Genomic DNA, 5,905 nt, shown 5'->3' with positions numbered 1-5,905 from the left:
GAACAGACTGAGAGACAGAGAAGGAGAGGGAGACAGAGAAGTTCAATCCACTTAGCTAGAGCATATTTGGGAGTTCCTTCACGGAAAGAAAAACAGCAATAAAATTAAAACACTTTTTTATGTATATCTTTATTGTTTTAAAATAGATACATTTATGCAAGGAAAGCAAAGAAACCAACCTACCAACAAACAAACATACAATCAAACAAACAAACAAACAGACAAACAACAAATTAACAAACAAGCAATAACAATATATGAACCAACACAATTATTATAACTATATCATTTATACTCCCAATGATGTGAACAATTATAGAACTTATAAAACAAGAAATTAAAAATGACTTCCAATTAGTCCCACTGTACTTTATCTGTTGATTACCTTGTACTACACAGTTACATATTTCATATATAGTTTCTGTTAACTTCCCTACAAATTATATTTATACCGTGCAAGGTTCAGTCTAAGTCTGCCAAGAGGTTTCCTTTTATACCGTAGTTTTTAAAAGTATTCTTTAAAAGATTTCCAAGAATTAAAACACTTTTCTGCCATCTGTGGTTGTCACTATGAGATAAAATAGCCAAACTATCGATTCCAGAATGAACTGGAAGAGGAATTCTAGAGAAATGGGATTTGATGCCCTGTTACGTATAAACAGCAGTGATTCCTACCCCAAATTATCTTTGAACCCAACTTGTATTGCCACTAATGCAACTTGCAATTTTCCTCCCTCCACATTGTTTATGGGATTTTGAAATTCCTGCATTGAAGGAGATTGGACTAGATGACCCTCGGGTCCCTTCCAACTCTACAAATCTATGATTCTACAACTTCTGGAGGGCCACAGTCTTCCCATCCTTATTCCAGCTAGTGCATCTACCCAGTTTTGGGAAGTTACGTTTCCTCAGCACTCCCACTGCAACATGGAGTTACTGGAAGGAAATGTGATTTCTCTACCATCCAGCAATTGCACCCATTACATTGAGAAGGAGCTCGGGCTGGATCTATGGAGACAACAGTCTTCCAGGCATCATGTGGGCATAGGGATGCTTACGGTGAGAAAGCAAACCTGGTGCAGATTTCAGATGGTGCAACTCCAGCAGGTAGGTAGATGTCTCACCTTGGGATCACTACACTTGAACCACCATGCGATGCTAAATTGTCACCAAGACATGACAGGCAACGTTTTGAAGGCTTGTGTGTGGCAAGGTTGACCCATGGCTCCTGTTATCCATTGACTAGCATCTATTGCAGGCTGTGTGAGTCAACCAGCCCTTTCTTCAGCACTGCTGAGGAGACATCAGAAATCAGCCATGTCTTCTTCTCCACCATGTCATCACTTCTCCACCAAGGACATAACTGCCTTCATTTCCATGGAATACATTTGCCATCTCTTTGAGGCGGAAATACATTTGTGGTTGAGAATGGGCAAAGGTTGCTGTCTTTCAGCTAATCTTTAGTCCTCGTCCTGTCCTAATTTCATGGATCAATAGGAGGCCTGCATCCTGAAAATCGAATAAGGGTCTCATTGGAATGCACATACATAAAAGATTTCACCAGCAGCTGTAAAAGGAGTTTTAACATAATCCAAGAAAAAAAGGGGAGGGGGAGTTGCAAAAGATGTAGACAAGGGCAAGGTATATTTTTCTGTGATCAAAACATTTCAAAACAGTTCCCATTAAATTAGTAAGCTTGATGTAGGACAGGGTTAGCCAATGTTGTGCCCAGACAGCATTGCCCATGGCTGACGTCCAAAACATTTTAATAGCTATAGTCCAAAATATGTGCACAGCAGCCTGTTGGCTATCACTGATGTAAGGCTAGGATCCCTACAATGGATGGGATGGGAACATAAAACTGAGGTTTTCCAGTATGGAGGGAGCAAAAGGAGGGAGCACGTTATCATCTGCCTGGAATTTCCAGTGGAAGAAGGCATGATCAAAATTGGTGGATGATTTAGAGCAGAACTGAAATACATTTGCCTCAAGTGATACTCCTCAGAATTATCTTCTAAAAACTTTGCTGGCAAATATTCACCGGATGTGTGACTATTTCAGGAGCATTTCATAACTCAGCATCAACATTTGACACATAAATATATTTGATAGTTCATTGGAACAGCTGTTATTAATTGACAGTTGGTATATAGGATAACTGTCTTATTGTATATTTTAAATAGGGACATTTTTAACGTTTTGATGGTTTTATCACGTATTTTAATTATGTATGGATTTCATAATTGATTTTATGCTTGCAAACTACTTAGCAGCCATCCTGGCATGTATGCAGCCAATAAATAATAAAGCAATGTCCTGCCCAAAGAGAGAATTAAAATTGTTTCAAAAATGGCTTCCAATAAACAAATGAAGTTAATTATTATTGGTCTGTGCATAATGATTGGAAAGCATTAGCGGAACACTACTTTCACATTAGACATAACGTATTTTTCCATGTATAAGACTAGGTTTTTCCCCTAATAAATTATGTCAAAAATTAGGGGGCGTCTCATACACGGATAGCGCCAAGGCCATTTTCTTAAATCTGAGTACCCCAAAATAGGAGACGTCTTATACATGGGGTATCTTATAGACAGAAAAATACAGTACTTTCCCCCCCTTCATGCCTATAACAGGTATACAGAGACATGGATTTCTGTGCCCTGTAGACTAGTCAGATATCTGATGGAAGGTAAGTTGAATGAAGAACGAAGTGAAGGGGGATGGATCTACAGACCAGGGTAGAAGGTGTCAACTGAAGTGAAGCAAGTGAAAAGGAACCAGAGCTACTGAAGAAACATACCCTTGGATGAGAGGATGTCAAGTCACTAGCCACAATTCACCACACCCTTAAACCTGCTTGTTTCAACTGATTGAAAAGCACGCCGTGTATTCTTGTTAGCTTAGGACCACACATCTCTCAGACATACTATCCTGTTGGATCCCTTTGGCAGGCAGTGAGAATGGAGGCTGACTATCTAATCACAGAACACTGTGATGGCGTGGCTGCATTCGAGGTGCTTTTAGGGCTTAGGCTGCTGATCTGAAACAGTGGACAGCTCCCAGGAGGTGGCCAGCTTAATGCACTCGCCACTTCCTCCCATCTGAGCAAGGCCAAGAAGGCCCTTACCAGTTCTTACAGACTGGAGGGCAGCTGCTCTTGATGCTAAACCAGTGGTGTCTCCATAAGCCGGAGGGTACAGCTGCCTTGGTGGGTATACTTGCTGATAGCTCTGCTTCTTGGTGGACAAAGGAAGCACCCCCTTCCCTGTAGCATTGAAAAGTGGTGCATCTGGGTCAAAGCACACAAACAAGCAACCCTGGACCACAAGGCATGTGACCCTGAAAGTCTTATTTTTGATATATCATGTAAACTTGGCATTGCTGCTGAGAGTCAGCATGTTTTAGTAGCTTAGTAGGATGTGAAGACTCTGGTTCAAATCCTCATTCAGCCATGATATTGTGGGAACGTTTATATAATTTTGCAGTGTTTAAGCGATCCCCTGTTTGAGCTTATGCAGTGACAAGCAGGTTGCTAACTTGTTTGAGTCCTATCAATAATTATACCTTCCTGGTTGATAATCCCTTTCTGTCCCTCTTAAAGAAAACACACATGAATCTGAATCATATTAACATAAACTACTATACTATCTTCCTTCATGGATCACTGCCTTGCCGTGGTGAAGGGGCTTGAATAACTCGGAGAAGCTATGAGCTTTGCCGTGCAGGGCCACCCAAGATGGACAGGTCATAGTAGAGAGTTTTGACCAAACGTGATCCACCTGGAGCAGGAACCGGCAAGCCACTCCAGTATCCCTACCAAGAAAACTCCATGGACAAAGACAACAGGCATATAAAAGTTAGGACACTGGAAGATGAGCCCCTCAGGTCGGAAGGCGTCCAACATGCTACTGAGGAAGAGCGGAGGGCAAGTACAAGTAGATTCTGAGCTGATGAAGCGGCTGGGCCAAAGCCAAAAGGACGCTCAGTTGCGGATATGCCTGGAAGCGAAAGTCCAATGCTATAAAGAAAAAAGACCCTATTACTGGGAAAGATGGAGGGCGCAAGGAGAAGGGGACGACAGAGGATGAGATGGTTGGACAGTGTTCTTGAAGCTACCAGCATGAGTTTGACCAAACTGCGGGAGGCAGTGGAAGACAGGAGTGCCTGGTGTGCTCTGGTCTATGGGGTCACGAAGAGTCGGACACAACTAAACGACTAAACCACAACAACTATACTATCAGATTCATTCAGGTTTACAGAGTTGTTCCTGAAGGCAGCCTTAGGTTACATAACAGATAAACTATATACGAGATAGTAGTGAGTAATGAGAAGACTGCATCCGAGCAGTTACCAGTTCACACTCCTTGGAGCAACCGGCCAGCCAACCAACTGACAAAACTGCCTGCCACATAGAGCCAGTTAGTCCTCTTGGAATGTTGAACTTGACTGACAGCTTTATATCCCACAGATATTTGGACCTGTCATTCTCTCTCTCCACGGGGTTGAATTTGTGGGGAGAACGTGGACTGGGGGAAGAGCTGTGTGTGCAGCCCTGAGCTGTGTATGTGTGTGGTAAATAATAACAACTTGCTATTCTATTATTGCAGCAAGCCCATTAATGCACTTTGATGGACCTGTGTGAACAGAATGTCACGAAATATCATTTCAGTAGCCATTTGTTTTGGTGAACCACCTTACATATTCTCTCAATTTCCCCTCACAAGAACCCTAAGATGTAGTTCAGACAAATCTCTGGTGTGGCTGCACTTGGAATGCTGTGTACAGTTCTGGTTGCCTCATCTCAGAGAGGATATTGCAGATCTGGAAAAGGTTAAGAAAAGGGGACGCCACATGACCCAGTGGTTGGACAACTCTTTACTGAAGAAAGGTTACAACAAAAGGCTTTTTAGTGTAGAAAAATGGTAAGGTGGGGGAGACTGGTCAGAGATGTACTTAATTATTGGAAAAAGTCATACCCTCCAACATTTCTCCAGTGAAACTAGGGATGTCCTATTCCATCATCATAAATATAATGGTTGCCTCAGCCACTCTGGGCAGCTTCCAACATACATAAAAATATAATAAAACATTAAGCATTAAAAAAAACTTCCCTATACAGGGCTGCCTTCAAATGTCTTCTAAATATTTTATAGTTACTTATTTCCTTGGCTCAGGGTAGCATAACTCCATACCCTCCAATATTTCCCCAACATTTTCTTAAGGAAAAGTGGGACATTCCAGGATCAAATCAGAAACCAGGATGGCTTCTGTAAATCTGGGACTGTCCCTGGAAAATAGGGGCACTTGGAGGGTCTGGAAAGTGGTTAGGCCTGCCTCATAATACTACAATTCAGGGACATTCAATGAAGCTCAATGTTGGAAGAGTCAGGTGAGAAAAAAGAAAGCACTTCTTCACATTGCTCATAGTTAAACAACAGAATTCGCTTCCATGGGATGCAGTGATGTCCATCAACTTGGATGGCTTTAAAGGAGACCTTGACCAAAGGCCATTGATGGCTGCTACCCACTGTGCTTATGTTCTGCTTCCACCGTAATAAACAGTCTACCTCTGTTTACCATTTGCTGGGAAACACAAGTGTGGCAAGTGTTGTGCTGCCACGCTTTTCCAAGGTGGTAGTTCCATTGTGGTAGAACAGGATGCTGGACTAAATGGGCCCTTGGCCTCATCCTGGGCTCTTCTTATGTTCTTAAGTTTCACTTGTGTCCCACAACACATCTAGTCCACGGACCATATATAGTGACTGTCAGGGGTTCAGGGGCAGAGGCACATGGGAGGCAGGAGAGGGAGGACGTTTGGGCAGAGTCCGAGGACAGTGAGGAGGAGGAGGACTGTGGCCCAAGGGACTCCATGAGCTTCTCCAGCGAATCAGGGGATTCCCAG

At 42.6% G+C, this 5,905-nt stretch overlaps 1 long non-coding RNA gene across 1 annotated transcript; it reads right to left on the bottom strand.

Annotated features, from left to right (window-relative positions):
• Window positions 1-729: 729 nt before the first annotated feature.
• On the bottom strand, window positions 730-4,417 carry LOC309515255. The gene is made up of 2 exons (XR_014212364.1): window positions 4,355-4,417; window positions 730-1,509 (listed from the first exon to the last, which is right to left on the bottom strand). It is a non-coding gene; the product is annotated as an uncharacterized lncRNA (long non-coding RNA).
• Window positions 4,418-5,905: the final 1,488 nt, after the last annotated feature.

This window comes from Podarcis vaucheri, assembly GCF_965113315.1.
Source record: "Podarcis vaucheri genome assembly, chromosome: 12".
NCBI classification, from domain to species: Eukaryota; Metazoa; Chordata; class Lepidosauria; order Squamata; family Lacertidae; genus Podarcis; species Podarcis vaucheri.
The sequence above is the reverse complement of the archived record's forward strand: the minus strand, read 5'-3'. Positions and strand labels throughout refer to the sequence as shown.